Source organism: Protopterus annectens, chromosome 2.part2, assembly GCF_019279795.1.
Source record: "Protopterus annectens isolate FY-2018-M chromosome 2.part2, PAN1.0, whole genome shotgun sequence".
NCBI classification, from domain to species: Eukaryota; Metazoa; Chordata; order Ceratodontiformes; family Protopteridae; genus Protopterus; species Protopterus annectens.
Window position 1 is genome coordinate 478,529,431 of NC_056730.1, and position 18,033 is coordinate 478,547,463.

Below are 18,033 nucleotides of genomic sequence, written 5' to 3' on the forward strand. Positions count from 1 at the left end.
ACTAACTGGGAGACAGCATAGAGCACCAGTTGCCCCAACTAAAGTTCTAGACCAAGAATGAATTTAAACTCTATTCATAGAGTATGTTCTCCTACTCTTGCTAGCCTTGGCTACAGCTTTCCCAGTTTGTAACAGGTAACTCTTTTCTGCTTTTACTGCCATACAAAGGTGTTTCTACTAATCTGTGTTTTTTAGGGTCACTCCTCATAGCTGGTGTTCTACTTTGTACATAGCAGAGTCCACAGAAATAATTTACACTTGCCTCTATTAACCTTTGAATGCTAATTGTCAGTCCAGTAAGAAAATGTCCTTTTGTCCCTTTAAGGCTTGCTCCTTCTTCCTCCACCTTTTCCCCTACAACAAAGGATACTGAAATAAAGAAGGAACACTGCATAACTTGATCACTCTGATAAAAAAAAAATAAATGTCAGCGCCCTGTGTGGCTGCAGTTGCTTTGACTCATCAGAGAAATGTGCATTATTTGTGTAATTCTGCTTCTAAATCAAATAAAACAACCGAATCAGGGGCAAAAACATATGATAAACTAACATACAGCAAGGAGAGACCAGGAAATTCGTCTACAAAGCTCTGTGTGCAATAAGTTTGATGGACTGCTGGGTGCAGGGCCTGCAAGGCCTAATACATTCCATAAGATACTGGAGCTAGGAATTATACTGAAACACAATCCAAACTGCACAGATAAGGTGGAATCAGTGTTTATTACTCAGGGAAGGAGAAGGAAAAGAAAGAGGTGTGAAGGAACTCATAAACGTGGGTCCAGGGCTGGAATCATCACAAGATTAAAGTTAACCCCTTCAGGCCTGCACTTCCATCCATTCTAATGGCTAATATTCACTCCCTGGAAAACAAAATGGACTACATAAGGCTAGAACTAACTAACCAGGGCAAGGTGAGAAATTCTTGTGTATTTCACTGAGACCTGTCTGATCTCTAGCTTAAATGATAGCGCAGTTCATGTGGAGGGACTATCATTATTTCGTGCAGAAAGAATACAGTCTCTCTGTGGGAAAGCAAAGGGGGGTGGTGTCTGCATCTACATCAATAATAATTGGTGTACCAGCTATGAGGTGGTAAAAACACACTGCTCTGAGGACATAGAGTTTATGTCACTGAAATGCAGACCCTTCTATCTACCAAGGGAATTTAACAGTGTCAACATCACAGCAGTATACATACCTCCCAGTGCCAACACAAATGAAGCACTAGCTAAATTATATAAGTCTATAAAGGATTTGCAAAATCAAAATCCTGATGGAGTACATATAATAGCAGGTGACTTCAATCAGGCAAACCTGAAGACAGTCCTACCTCAATACTTCCAGTATGTAGACTTTTCAACCAGAGGAGAGAAACACTGGACAAGGTCTATACAAATATTAAGATAACGTTTAAGGCAGTACCTCACCCCACTTGGATAACTCAGATCGCCTTGCCATTATACTACTACCATCGTACAGACCGCTGCTGACCAGGGGGAAGCCATCAGTGAAGCAAGCGAGAGTATGGCCAGAGGGAGCAGTCTCAGCACTACAAGACTGTTTTGAGAGTCTGGACTCGAACATCTTCAAGGAGGTGGCCACAGTAAACCAACACATCAAGCTGGAGAGTACACTGAATCAGTGATGGGTTACATCTCAAAATGTGTTGACGATGTGACAGTCACCAAAAGCATCATCACAAGAGCCAACCAAAAACCCTGGCTAACAAGTGAAGTGTACGAGCTCCTGAAAGTAAAGAATGCGGCATTCAAGTTTGGTGATAAAGAGGCTCTCAGATTGGCCAGATCTCAATTAAACAAAAGGGTGAGGGAGGCCAAACGCAAATATGGTCAAAAGATCATGAGCCACTTTTCCGAATAAAAGGTCCCCAGATGCATATGGCAGGACATCCAGTCTATAACAGATTACGGGTGTCTGTGTTCAGAGTGTGATGATGATACAGAATTCCTAAACAAGTTCACCATCTTGAGGAAGGGAACAAGACAGCAGCAGAGAAAATCACCAACAACCAAAGTGAGGAAGAGCTCAGCCTCAATCCTGCTGATGTCAGAAGGACTCTGTGAAGAGTTAACCCCAGGAAAGCAGCTGGACCTGATGTCATTCTTGGAAGAGTGCTCCAAGACTGTGCGGCCCATCTAGCAAATGTACTGACAGACATCTTCAGCAACTCATTGAGTCAATCCATTGGGCCCAAATGTTTCAAGTACACAAACATTATACCACTGCCAAAGAAGTAACCACCTGCTAGCCTAAATGACTATCGTCCCGTAGCTCTTACCTCCACTGTGATGAAATGCATTGCAAGACTGGTCAAAGATGTAATAACATCCAAACTACCTGCAGACTTCAATCCACTCCAGTTTGAATACAGACCCAATCGCTCCACAGGAGATGCTATTTCTTTGGCACTCCACTTATCACTGGACCACCTGGAGAACAAGAATAGCTATATGAGGGTACTTTTCATAGATTTCAGTTCAGCTTTCAATAAGTAATCCCACAAAATCTGATCAGAAAGCTGGTTCAAATGGGCATCAGCACTCTACCATGCAACTGAATTCTGGACTTTCTTATAGATAGACCCCAGAAAGTGTGCTTAGGCAAGAATACATCACAGAGCATCACCCTGAACACTGAAGTGTAACAGGGATGTGTCCTAAGCCCCCTGCTTTTCACCATACTAACCCACAGCTGTACTTGCCAAGCACAGCTCAAACCATATCATCAAATTTGCAGATGATACAACAGCTGTGGGCCTCATCAGAATGATGATGAGATAGCCTACAGAGAGGAGGTGAATCAGTTCATAAGTTGGTTTTATAGCAATAGTCTTGCACTAAATGTAAACAAGACCAAAGAAATAATTGTGGACTATAGGAAGACCAACAGAGAGCACTCTCCACTCGTAATCAATGAAGAAACAGTTGAGAGAGTAAAAAGAACAGCATTTCTGGGGGTGCACATTGCAGAAGACTTGACATGGTCAGCCAACACAAATGCCATCATTAAAAAGGAGCACTAATGGCTTCACTTCTTGTGAAAGTTGAGGAGAGTAAACCTACCATCAGTGGCTCTGACAACATTCTACTGGGGCACCATTGAAAGTATACTGACTGACAAACAGCTTTACAGTATGGTATGGAAGCTGCTTTGCTTCCAAGCATCAATCCCTCCAGAGGGTAGTAAAAGCAGTTGAGAGGATTATCAGGAACTTCCTCCTGTGCATACAAGATCTGCACATGTCGAGATGTCTCAGCAGGGCAAGGAAAATAACCAGGGATAGCACTCATCCTGCTTACAAGCTGTTCTCACATTTAACATGCGTACGCTGCAAAACTATGAGATTCAAAAACAGCTTCTTTCTACTAGCCATCAGGTTACTGAACTCTAGGAACAGTATCCTTCACACTGGATATTAAGGCAGTAATCCAATAATACTGAAAAGTCTCTATGGTGCAATATGTAACAAGGTCTTACCCACACCCAGACAGCAAAGTCAGCAGTAATCAAACTGAACTGTCTTACTGTGCAATATAAATGTAGGCCTTAAATCAATTGGTTAACTGCAATTTTTCCAGTGAAAATAAGCTAATAACCTAGTAATGAATGATTGTTAAATCAGTGCAATAATCCTGAAAAGACATGCGTCTGGAGGGTTTCTCCCCAGGCCTCCGCAGAATATTGACTCGTTCCAAGTCAGACTTTCCGGGTTAACAAATGTTCAGTAAAAAATAAAATAAATAAAAAAATAATGCAAGTATTTATTATTGTCGTGTTTGTCATCTGTGTCTATAGAATTTTGTGTATTATCATCATGTTAATTTAAGTCTATGTATTGTATACAGATCGAGTCTGAAGAAACGTAATTTTGCTCGGTTCGCACTTGTGTGAATCAAAGTGACAATAAAGTTTACTTTGACTTTCTACAACATACTTAGTCTGGCGCACATATGAGTAAGTGAAGCAAGTGAATTGTTTTTGTCTGGCAGCTGGTTCAGTGGATTAAGACTGAGCTGTCAATGTTCCTCAGAGTAAGTCTATTAACCAGTGTTCCTCATTTGCAAGGGATATTTGTGCACAATGTGCTTACCTGGTAACTAATGCATAAAATAAAATTGTCAACTATTATGCTCAACACCATGCATTCTAGTGACAACACTGGACAAACTGTGACATCCACTAGTGCTAAAAGGTTACAGCAGTACAAATACCAAGAAGCTAGACAGTCAAAATTAATGCTGATTGTGTTGCAAGTTTTTGTGTGCCATGTTACTGTTTGTCGTTTTTGCATTTAAGTTACCTGTAACACATTGCACTTAAGTTACCTGGCACTTGCTCACTAAAGCAATTATATAAGTCAGCACTAAAAATTAAAAGCACTACACCCACCCTCCCCACTGGCCCTGGTTTTCAATTATTAAGGAATTCCCAATATTATTCTAGCATGTCCAAAGGTCAGTTGTCAGTCTCCTCTCCGGTCCAGCTGGTGAATCTGGGAATCTTGAGGCAATGTTACAACTGCCTCATGTAGACAGACAACCCTCTCCTCCTCCCAACAAATTCCAACACATGTGAGAGATGCAACCATATAGCCAAACTGGAGGCTAAGCTCTCTCAACTCAGTACTGGCATAACCAGTCAGGAGGAGAAGGAAACCACACTCACTACAATTCCAGTCTCACATAGACCTACCACGACAGCAAACCAAACACATAATCACACAGAGACATACTCAGAGGCTCTAAATAAAGATCTGCCAAAGCAGCAGAGACCTCCAAAGCAGACACCCAAGCAGCTGCTACCCCAAAACAAAACACGTGCAACACATATCTCACAAAGCCAGTGTGCCAAACAGTCACAGCCCTTAAGACTAAACAACACACCTGATACACTTGTAATAGGTGACTCTATAGTCAGGCACACTGACGTCCTGCTCACCAGGCTGAACAAGGAGAGGGTCACGGTGAGCAGCCTGTCGGGCGCTAGGATCCGGCACATAACACAAGCACTTAGGTCACTCCAAGGCAAGTACAAATATGACTCAGTCATTGTCCATGCTGGTGTGAATGACCTGAGACGTACCTCCCTGGACTACATGAAAAGAGACATAAAGGAGCTCTCTGAGCATGTAGCCCAGGCCGGTATGACCCTGACCTTGAGTAGCATCTTACCCTCACCAAGAATGATGCCACAATATGAAGACAAGATGATCAATTTCAACAATTGGCTTAAGTACTGGTGTCATTCAAAGGGGATCCAATGCCTGTCAGCTTGGGATGATATGCTCGACAAGCCACGATGCTTCGCTAGGGACGGCTTGCACCTGTCACCCCTGGGCTTTCGGATATTGGCAAAGGCTCTTGCTACCCCGATAGTGCCATTTTTAGGCAAGGCTCAAAAGACAAACCCACCTCCATAGGTATCACAAGGGATAAGAAACTAAGAGTAATGCTACTCAATGCCAGAAGTCTAAACCTCAAGATGCACGCACTCGAAAATCTCCTTAGCATGGAGAACATCGATATCTGTGCAGTAACAGAAACCTGGTTCAGGGCTCCCAAGAGCACCCCAGCACTACCAGGTTATACCTCATACCATGCTTTTCGGCCCCAAAACTTGGACTGAACCACAAAAGGAGGGGGAGTATCGATATTCATCAAAGATACCCACACCTCCAGGTTGGTGGCAAAGCACGAAGCATCAGAGACTATCCATGTGCAACTAACAGTGGGTAAAACTGCCTTCCAGTTTACAGCCTGCTACAGACCACCCTCCCAAACCCAGGAACCCCACTCGGTCTTCCTGAGAACACTGGAAAATATGAAGGTCTCTCCAAACACCATTATATTGGGTGACTTCAACTACCCAAACATAGACTGGGAGCATTACTCTAGCTTCAACACCCTAGCCCAAAGGTTCCTAGAATTTATAAACTCAAATGCTATGGAACAACTTGTTACCACTCCCACAAGAGGGGAAAACATACTGGACCTGATCATCACCAACATGGGGACTCTATGCTCCAGACCAGAAGTGTATCCCTCACTGGTAAGATCAGACCATAAACTAATCTCACTGGATATTCACATCCCGACCCCACCCCCTGCCCAAAAAACCACAGTGAAAAACTTCTCTAAAGCAAATCTCACACTCCTCAAAACTGAGGTGGAATCCTTCAAAGCCCCCGGGCTTGTGGAAAATACGGCCCAGACCGCAGAATCCTTTATAAACACATTCTATGAACACCTTCAGGAATGCATGGATCATGCGATCCCAAATAAAACCAAGACCCAATCCTCCAAAGGCAGATGTCCAGCCATAAACAAACTATACAATAGAAGGAGGAAGCTACTAAATGATAGAGCAAAATCCCAAAAAGGAAAGGAATCACTGATCAGTATTAGCAAAAAACTACGGGCACACATAAAATTGTCTAAGGCCAGCTTCGAGAGAAAAATTGCACAGGACACTAAGGATAATCACAAGACTTTCTTTAGTTATGTTAGGAACCTGGGTGGTAATTCCCAGATATGCTCAGAATTAGTCCAAAATGACAAAATACACCGAACCCACAGACATTGCCAACATCCTAGCTGACAGGTTCAGAGCAAACTCCCCACCAAAAGGGCAAATATCTATCCCAGCAGAGTGCTGCCCCTGACATCTCAGATGCTCAGGTAAGAGCCGCCCTCTCCAAAGCAAAAACACAGCATCAATGGGACCAGATGGTGTCCCGGCTGCCCTACATGAACTCCAAGAAGAGCTAAACCCAAACATAAAACTACTGTTCAATCTCAGCCTTACTACAGGATATGTGCCCAAAGAGTGGTGTACAGCAACAGTGGTCCCTCTCCATAAAGGTGGTGCCTCAATGGATCCTGGAAACTATCGCCCCATAAGCCTGACTAGCTTGGTCTGCAAAGCTATGGAAAGGATCATCATGGACCTCATAAATAAAGATATTGGGGACCTACAAACACTGGATCCTACCCAGTTCGGCTTTGTTAAGGGCAGATCCTGACTCTTAGACCTGGTTGATTTCTTTGAAACAGTCACCAAGGCCATTGACGAGGGGAAGGTGGTCCACACAGCCTACCTGGACCTCGCAAAAGCCTTCGATACAATACCCCACTCGGGCATTATAGATAAGCTCACCAGCTTAAATATAAACCCCTATGTCACTAGATGGATTGCAAACTGGCTCAAGGACAGAACCCACATGGTTAGAATTGCTGGAGCCATGTCAGACTCCAAACCAGTTACAAGTGGTGTCCCACAAGGCTCAGTCCTGGGACCTCTCTTGTTCGGTATATATTTCTCGGAGGTACAGGCCAACACGGAAGGACTGTGGCTGACCAAGTTCGCAGATGACTGCAAACTGGGCGCCATAATCGACTCTCCAGCCGACACAAGCATCCTCCAAAAGGGCCTCATAGAAACAGACAACTGGTGCCAGAGCCATGGCCTCAAGCTAAATGCCAAAAATTGTATAGTCATCCCTTTGGCAAAAACAAAGTGCCACAAATTACCACATAGGTGGTAATCCATTAAGTACAGAAGAAGTAATTAGGGACCTGGGGACCCAAGTTGATATCAATCTCTCATTTGACAACCACGTGGCCAAAGTGGTTAGAAAAACATTTTATATAGCCCACCTAATCATGAAGGGATTCACATCTAGATCAGGGAGGTCATCGTGCCTCTTTACTCATCCCTCATCAGTCCCATAATTGAGTACAATGCCCTTTTGGGATGTACCTTACCAGACACCTGCAGCAACTGGAAAGACCCCAAAAGTACCTCACCAAGAGGATCAAAGGGCTCAAACAGATGCCATATGCTGCCCGGTTAAAGAAACTCCAGCTCTACTCAGTGGCATACCGCCTGTTCAGAGGAGATCTGTGCCTGACGTATAAAGCCATGTCCAACCCGGAATTAATGGACATGCTGCACCTCAGAAAATCCAAATCCCATCGAGCTACGCTCGAGACTTGAACCTCAGCACTGAAATAAATAGGACATGCTGGAGGGACAGATTCATAACCCAGAGGCTCCCTTCACTCTGGAATAAAATCCCAGTGCAGGTTAGGCAGAGTCCCTCATTGACTCTCTTCAAGAGGAATCTTGATGAGTGGATGGGAGATCGTAGGTTTACCCCGGGTATCACTTCTGTGTCACTGTTAGACAGAGGCACAGTATACTAACCTCGAAAAAGGGCATAGCAAAATAAATTTAAAATGGGTGGCGAAAGCCAAACGCATTCTGGCTAGGCTTATAAATGCCCTAGGGCAGATAGCCTAGTATGAACCTATGAACCTATGTCTAAAAGGGAGATCCCCAAAGTAAGATGCTTTAAAAAGTGTACCCAGAAAATGTCAAGGTTCTGTTACAGTAAATATCATAGGTTCATAGGTTCATAGGTTCCCTTTAGTTTGAATAAAAACTATGCCTATCATTTTGCTGTGCCTCTGTCAAGCAGTGTGCTCTGCCTCACATGTACCGGGATTTTGTTCCACAGCATAGGGAGTCTCTGGGTGATGAATTTGTCCCTCCATGTGGTTCTGAGGGATCTAGATTTTTTGAGGTGAAGCATATTCATCAAATCTGGGTTTGACATGGCCTTATATGTCAGGCACAGGTCACCTCTGAGCAAGCGGTATGAGACTGAATAGAGCTGGAGTTCTTTCAGTCGGGCAGCATAAGACATATTTTTGAGACCCTTTATCCTTTTGGTGAGGAACTTTTGGGGCCTTTCAAGCTCTCCATGCTACATCTTTCAGTAGTAGTTTTAGGAATTGTGCAGCAGATGATACAATAGTATTGTAGAAGAGCCATTAAATGCTGCTCTACAGTGCTTCCTGCAGGTAATATGAGAAGTGGAATGCTCAGTGATGACACGGGTAAGGCATTATGTGAATTGTGTGCAAATGTTGTGAGTCAGGAAGTGTCATACATTTTTTAAAATCTTTGAAAGTAAAAGTGTCCTTGCCACCATTTAATACATTACATTTACTATATATATTGCATATCTTACAAAAAATAACTTTGTAGAACAATGAAATATGTCAGTACTGTTCTATAGTGCTACCTTTTAATATTATCAGTAATATAAATGCACATCTGATACTGAGGTGCCCAAATCCTAAAAGTACTCTAAAAAAATTAATGTTGCTAGTATGTATATGTGACATCCCCTCTCTGGGACAGTAATCAAGGAGCCTGAATCCTCACCACTAACACTGGAGAGGGATGTTCACTTGGAACAAAAATGGATACACCCAGTATTTCCAGATGCAGTTCTCTGCATTGAGCATAATTTCCTCTTAAAAGCACACGGGGAACATGCTCAGCTCAGAGTCTGGGTTTCTCACTCTCTGTCTCTCCCCAGGTCCCCATTAAGGCTCCCCAGAGGCACAGATGTAGAGGTAAGTCCTCAGCCAAGTGTCCAAGCCAAGTCCAACAACACTTTCTCTGTGAAACCAGTGCTTTGTGTCCCTGATCAAAATAGCTGACACACACACACTCTTTGAGATTTGATTTGCACACACACACACACACACACACACACACACACACACACACACACACACAAAAACTGGGAAATGCTGCCACAGGTTTACTAGCTATGCCCTTGATGCCTAAGATCTGCTGCAGCTTGTGCAAGTCATAAAACCATAAAACACTTCCACTGTTCCTACAGGAGCTAATCAACTATACTTCTTACAGATGTTGCCTCTCTGGTTTCATTCAGAGCTCTGAGATAACACCTTTATGGCCTAGGCCCAGTCATTTAATTTCTTACTATTTTTCAAAATTTGAGATTAACCTCTTTTACAATACAGTACGGTCTGATGTACATGTATATGTTTTTCTGTGTAGCAGGGCACACTGTTGATACATTTTTAACACAAACAGCTTTACAATTACATTTTTCAATGCAAGCATCTGTACAAATCACTTTGATATACAAATTACATGTAATTCTTTGCTAGATTCCAGCTAGCTGTGCTGGCATATGTTACACATCAACTGCCCTACTTCTTCTGGCATACCTGGCAATACCTCACATTGTCACAGTCTACATAGTGCATTTTACTATAAAAGTGTATTAGTGCATTAAATGCATAAAACCAGAACCTAACTAGATAATTTGACACTCTGTGAGGTTTTCTAAACTGGCACCCTCCTCAGCTCAAAGTTAAAGAACAAAAAAGGGTTTTCTGAACATTAGGGACCAAAAAAAAGCTCTTCTGTGCTCCTGTAACTAGAGCAATTAACTTTACACAAATGTAATAAGAAAATTAATACAGTTACTACCATGCACTCACAGACTGCATGCTTTAACTCTGCCTGCAGACAGAGCTGGATCTAGCACTGGGCAACATAGGCAATCACCTAGGGCCCGCTGGTCGAGGGGCTGACACAGCATTTACTATTTAATTAAAAAATAAATAAATAATCTTCTTTAAGGGTGTTCCTTCTTCTTTAAGAACACCTTCTGTATCTGTGCGTTGAAATGTACACACCTGCTGTTGCTTCCTCATTCCAGCATCTGCATGTGGTATTTAAACACACCTACTGCCTGCTTCTTCTTCTGACCACAGAATAAAGCATGGGTGAGCATTGAGTAAGGTGTGTGTGTATGTAAACTGCACTAGTTAGGGATGGCAGGTTAGTTAATGTACTCAGGCTCAAACCCTCTACCTTAGTTACAGGAGACAAAGAGCCTGAATCCTCTACACCAATTAGCAGGCTATTCAAAAAATATGACTTTCAGTACATTTTCAAGGAATTGTGCATTTTCAAAGAATTGTGAGTTTCAAGGGAAGAGAAGTTTACAGCTGCTCATGCTAAGTCAGTTTTCAATATGCAAGCATTTTGTTAAGCAAATGGTCATCACTGTTTGTGCTATCAAGCTTCAATGGAGTGTTAATAGCACAACAGGTAGCATGCTGGTGTTTAAGGCAGTGGGTTCTACTCTCACACCATGTAGGTGGATTGCTGATACTCTGTTGTATTTTAATGAAGTTGGGGTGCTGCAGTTCTGAGTGTGTCTTCCTTTGGATGAGATGCCTAATAACTATGAACCTGTTGTCGGTTTGCTAACCATTGCCAGCTTACCATTTTTTTAATGTAATATAGTTGATGTATTATTCAAAGACAACAGACACTGAATTTGTAGATGAAACAATGAAATATAAATTTGTTTGTTTGTAGTAACCTCTTCATTAGTCACAGATCTCTTTAATGTGGATTTATTTGGATGACTTTTATTTCTGCAGAGATTTGCATATTGACTTCTTCTTTTGGCTGCTCCCATTAGGGGTCACCACAGCGGATCATCTGTTTCCATTTCTTCCTGTCCTCTGCATCTTGCTCTGTCACACCAACCGCCTGCATGTCCTTTCTCACCACATCCATAAAACTTATCTTAGGCCTTCCTCTTTTCCTGTTACCTGGCAGCTTCATCCTTAGCATCTTTTTCCCAATATACTCTGCATCCCTCCTCAGCACATTTCCAAACCAATGTAATCTTGCCTCACTGGCTTTGTCTCCAAACCTTCCAACCTGGGCTGACCTTCTAATATACTTATTCCTAATTCTGTCCACCCTCATCACACCCAGTGCAAATCTTAACATCTTTAACTCTGCCACGTCCAGCTCTGACTCCTGCCTTTTTGTCAGTGCCATTGTCTCTAACCCATATAACATAGCTGGTCTCACTACCCTCTTGTCGATCTTTCCTTTCACTCTTACTGGTACTCGTCTGTCACAAATCACTCCTGACACTCTTCTCCACCCACTCCGTCCTGCCTGTACTCTCTTCTTCACCTCTCTGCCACACTCACCATTCCTGTGAACTGTTGATCCCAAGTATTTAAACTCATCCACCTTCACCACCTCTACTCCCTGCATCCTCACCATTCCTCTATCCTCCCTCTCATTCACACACATATATTCTGTCTTAGTCCTGCTGACCTTCATTCCTCTTCTCTCTAGAGCATATCTCCACCTCTCCAGGGTCTCCTCCACCTGTTCCCTACTCTCACTACAGGGCACAATGTCATCTGCAAACATCATAGTCCACGGGGACTCCTGTCTGATCTCATCTGTCAACATGTCCATCACCATTGCAAATAAGAAAGGGCTCAGAGCTGATCCTTGATGTAACCCCACCTCCACCTTAAATGGATCCATCACTTCCACTGTCACACTACTCTCGTACATATCCTGCACCACTCTTACATACTTTTCTGACACTCCCGACTTCCTCATACAATACCACAACTCCTCTCTAGGCACCCTGTCATATGCTTTCTCTAAGTCCACAAAGACACAATGCAACTCCTTCTGACCTTCTCTGTACTTCTCCATCAACACTCTCAGAGAAAACATTGCATCTGTAGTGCTCTTCCCTGGCATGAAACCATACTGCTGATCACTAATCAACACCTCCCTTCTTAACCTAGCTTCCACGACTGATATTATGAATTATAGTGACAGACTTTTGTGTTGCCTTTTATGATTGAAATGTTCTGAAATGTGCAGTTTTGTCATTATTGGTTCATATGTTTTGTTTCATTGCTTACTGAAAAAAATGTTCATAACTACAGATTTAAAACACACTCTAACAAGTGGTGCTGCATGATGTAAGGGATATAATTTAATACAATCAGGAAGGTGAATCAAAGAACACGTGATTGCATAGGTGGTCCTGAAAATGTGTGCAAAGGGGCTATGGTTTGAAAACAGCCAAAAGGTAAACCTAATCTGCCAGTGACCAGATGCATTTAATTTGAATGTGGATTTCAATAATGTTTTAATGAATGTAAATTTCAAGAGCAGAGATGTTTACTGTTAATACTGTCTATTTTCATTGTGACACTGTATTGTTTTGTTTAGCAAATGTATATCTGTGTTTGTGTTATAAAATCTGAAACAAAGTTTTTAAATTAAATCCAAATGTATGTAATCATTGTAGAATTAAAGAAGGAAATAATATGCGTACTGACAGGTTTGAGCAGTGTTTTTTGTAACTGGGAGAAATAGGCAAGAAATGGGACACTGAAATGGCTGCTGGGGGCCTGGGGGATTGCTGCTGCCAGGGGTGGCTGCTGTGTGGTGGGGCCTTGATCCATTACCCTGCATAGGGCCCCACTTGACCATGATCTGGCTCTACCTGCAGATGCAGTATTGTCCATTGTGTATGAAGATGGTACTACACAGACACACCATCAGCACCTGCCAGTCATGCCCCTAGCAGCTAGCACCCTGGGCAGCCACACCCTCAGCACCTGCCAGTCATGCCCCTAGCAGCTAGCATCCTGGGCAGTCACCTTCTTTGCTCCACCCTAGTTACTGCTCTGCATTAAACAGAGACAATTGTTGCTGTTGTGAAGAGTACATTAGCACTGTTAATATACAAAGAATGAAAAAATTGTTTTACAAATCAGATGTTGCCACAATGTATAATATATATAAGTACAAATGTACTTAAAGGTAGTTACTAGGCCATTGCTCTGTTATGATCTTAAGAAGCCTAGCCTTACATCAGCATGGTAGATTTTAGCCCTTATGTTTTGCATACAAATAGCCCAGAGATGGACCAAACAAGGATATGTTGAGACATTTGCATGTTTCTCCTATCCATGAGGGTCATGGGTACTAAGCGGGTGAATCTGTGCTTACAATTCATTCATCCCAAATTACATTTAAATAGAATAAGAGAAGAATTAGGGGAGACTTTCTCCAAGATCAGCACAGAAAATTGTCTCTCTACACAGATGGATTATTAATGTATTTCACTTCACCAGAAGATTATCTTTCTGACGGCTTATAAGAGCTGGAAGCATTGCATGCTATAACAAGTTATAAGATCAATATGAGAAAAACCAAGGTAGTTAGAATACTTACCCCCTTCTAGGTAAATTTGATCAGCTTATGTATCGCAGGAGGGTTGGGTAAGGAGAAGCAAACTCTGAATAAAGAGGTCCTGCATTTCTCTCGTCACATTTACTGATGGTATAAATGTGCTCTCTAATCCGATCCCTCAAAGATCGGTTGGTTTTGCCAACATAGAAACAGTGACAGATCTCACAAGAGGCACAATATACCACATAGGAACTATCACAATCAGCACATTTATAGCATCAGTAAATGTGATGAGAGAAATGCACTGTCTAAACATGTGAGAGTGCAGGGAACAACCATTGGTTTAAAATTATGGTTTTGGAGGTCTATACACCTGGACTTGGGGGGGGGGGGGTTGATGCTAGGACTCGAACAGAGTGTATTGAAATCAAATGGATGCACATTCTTCGACCCACTAATGGGAAGGGGTTAAATGATTTCATTCCAATTAAACCAATACTCAGATCACATGACCTGAAGCATTAAGGTATAAATTGTTGCTTGTTATGTGTTTTAAATGGATCTGATGAAGTACCTGAATGGTATGAAAGTGCTCATCCTTTGTTTTTGAGTTTTTGTTTAGGGTGTTTTATTAAATAAGTTTTTGTTTTATGCTTCTCTACCTACCAGTTTTGTTTCTTTTTGCTCATTTTATTGCCTGTTTTACTAGTTTTATCTATTTGTTTGAAGTTTAAATACATGTTGTGGGTTTCCTGGGTCATAGAGGGGGACCTATAGCTTGCAAGGAAGTGATATGGGATTTTCCCTATGGTGATTTGAATGTGGAAAAGCTCAAGTGCATTGTCCTGTTTGACAAGCCTTGAGGTGTATTTATTTTTGATGAAAATCAAGTTGCCTTCACTTTTAGTCCCTATCTGTATTGTAGTAACTGGTCTAAATATGTGGAAGGCATTATAACTTTGCAATGCCAGTGTGCTCTCCATGGCTTTAACCCATGTCTCAATGACCTCACAGATGTCAGCATTCTGCATTGCTTTGTTTAGCAGATGTCTTAGTGTTTGTGCTGTAAAATGCAAAATAAAACTTTCAAATGAAGTCCAAATCATCGTAGAAGTAAAGCAGTATGCACATTAGTGTTTATGGTAAATGGGGTGAAATAGCCAAGTAATGGGTTCATTGGAATGGCTGCAGGAGGGAGGCTCCATTCGACCTTGATTTTTGTGAGGGGGAAGGGCGGCAAACTCAAAGACCCCCAGCTGAACTATACCTCTCAACTGACCAGATTTTCACAGAATGAATGGATTTTTGCTTCTTATTTTTGGTTTGTTCCTCATAAAATTTGTGGTTTTCTGGCAAATCATTTAGGAATTAAGTCACTAAATAATGACACTGAGTTTCAGACTTCATAACCTTCAGAAAAATCCATGCTAAAGCAAGACCTGTTATTCTATCAACTGTCTCTGTTTATACAAGAGCAATTTTAGTACTGTTTATATGTTCCCCCAATATATTTGGCCTTATCCAGATTTCCTGCATTATCAGGTTGAGAGGTACGTGCAAATACATTTCTTTATAGAATTAGGGATATCCAAACTTCTCAACTGTTTCAGATTTTGGCTCAAAATGTTGCTCTTCCCCTAATAATCTCTCCACAAAATGCCAATTTTGGAAGAAAACGTGGAGGGTTTTCAATTAATAAATAACTGTAATAATCAGAGTTATAGATTACTTTTATTTCAAAAATGCATGTAGATTCTTTTATTTTGTCAGCTGCTCAAGTTAGCAGTACTAATATTATAAAACTGTCCCTTCTTTGACAGGTTTCCAGCTGTATTGTGTGGCTATTTTATATTTATGCATCACATTCTTGGTCCATTTTTCATAAAATTGTGGGGGTTTTTGGCAAATTAGTGGCAAATCATTAAAGACTGAAGTTAGAAAATAATGACAGACATTTGAGTTTCAGATTTCATACCCTTCAGAAAATTCATATGAATGCAAGACCTACTATTCTATTATCTTTCTAAGTTTATAAGAGTAATATTTAAAATGTGTCCTTATTTTTGGGCCTTTGTCCCACTTCTGTGTATGGCTTTGTCCAGATTTCTTGCTCTGAGATTGAGAGGTATGACAAATGTGTCAGGGCCATCACAGTCAGCCAGAGACATTTCAAATTGTGACATACTTGTTGCACCCCACTCCCCCATGTAGTGACTCTGGATGTGTCCAGGCAAGGCAAGGAGCAGTTATGCAGTGTAAATGTGAAGAGTATCCCCCCATCCAAGGTAGACACAAGTACTACAGTGGCTTTTCATCTGTCCTTGATTTTGCAGAATGTTCTGGTTTCTGTCATATTTGTATACTGTTGATTTATGCTTATTATTATTCAGAAAGTGCCTGTTGCTCTGTGTTTAAGTAGCGATGCTTTAATGGCCATCAGGTAAGCTTGTCTGAGATTGTAAGATGCAAGTAAGATTTAATAAGCATACTGTTAAAGAATTGCCAACATTGAAAGCCTTTCTGTTGTTGTCATGCAGAGAATACTTACATGACTAGATAACGTATAAGCCTTGGGTATTGAAATGCATATGACAGTATTTGTAATAAAGGACAGGATTCAATTATTTTAAGAAGCTCATTACATTTGTTGGAGACTTGCAGTCATCTTTGCAGGCTTTACCTGTAAGCTAAACAGAATGCCAGTCTATCATGTGTGGTCCATAACCTGTGCAGTAATCCCTTAAGCAATGCATCTTGAGCTTGTTTCTTGTTTGCTTTTCATTTCTTACTTTGATCATGTTTTCCCCATGAAACAAGTACATAGTTGTTGTCAGTCAGCAGGTTTTTTTTTGGATAAGAAACATTTTTACAAGTGAGGGTATCACAGAGATTGCTACTTTCAGTATGTTACTTGGTACTTTAATAAAGCTGAATATAAATTATAATTAGAACTGCAGTGCAAGGAGAAGTGGTTTGAGTTGAGTGCTGCTTGTTTTTCTTATACTTGATTTTGACTGGCATTCCAGTAATGTATTTAAAAAGTAATTTATTTTTTCATGCCTCACAACCTTTTTGTTTCCATCTAGATATTAAGTAGGCTGTCATGCAGCCAATGCATTGAAATATTTTTTTCTTCTACACTTCATTTTGTCTTGATTGGACTCTCATAATGATGGTTTGGCACCCAAGGCAGCGTATTTAATTAAAGTTACAGTTTTTGTGGTTTTGAACATAGCTCCTCCCCTTTCTGATTGGTCACACCCATATCCATTGACCCCCACCCATTCAGCTGTCTCCTGCAGCCCCCCTTTGCTTTGAAGTCACCAGCCACCACTGGCAACCAATAGTGCGATGTTTTGGCAGGGTTTTGATAGGATTTCTGGAGCCCGGTAGAAAGAGAAGGTTATTTTTAATGTTTCTGGTGGAAAGATTAAAGCATAGAAAAATCAGTGCTATCTTGCAACAGACAAGGCAACTTTGGCTGCAATGAAAATCAAGTTTCAAGGAGAAAACATCTAAAAACTAGAGGAGCAGTTGAAGAATTTAGAAAATACTAGTAGGATGTAAATGACAACTCACCCATAAATATAGGTTGGCATGGGGAAGGCAACGCAACATGCTAATTAGCCCTCCCAAAATGTTTGTTTGGTATATTGCTTATTCCCTGGTTTGCTATGAAATCTAGGTTTCATTTCTTTGGCTAGCAGTTTCTGCTCAAGTATTTTTACATTCCATCCAGACTCTCACACCTATTCCTTGCTTTCCCCAACTTACTGCAGATGTGAGGATAGAGTTTGTTGGAGCTGCAGAGAACTAATACAGCTCAAGGACAAATTTCAAAATACAATATTACATGGTGAGGCGCAGTTACTCTGCCCCCCTCTTTGTCTTTGATTATAGTTCTCTTGTTGAACTAGGAATGGTTCTGAAATGCTAACTAACATGATATTGTTAGTGGAGAAAAAGGACCTGGAAGTGTGGGGGGGGGTCCCATGAAATTAGTAATAATAAAGTAATTATGCAAGAACTATATGGCTATGAAATCAAAACAGAAGACTTAAAATAAACAGGGAAAAACATTGTGAAGTTGTCATCCTAGACTTATGTGACATATAATCATTAACAGAATGGTAACCAAGGG

The 18,033-nt window shown here is 41.3% G+C and overlaps 1 protein-coding gene across 1 annotated transcript in view; it reads left to right on the plus strand.

Annotated features, from left to right (window-relative positions):
• Window positions 1-18,033, plus strand: part of SV2C (synaptic vesicle glycoprotein 2C) — a 1,515,246-nt gene that overhangs the window by 410,508 nt on the left and 1,086,705 nt on the right. The gene's annotated exons all lie outside the window — the stretch shown is intronic.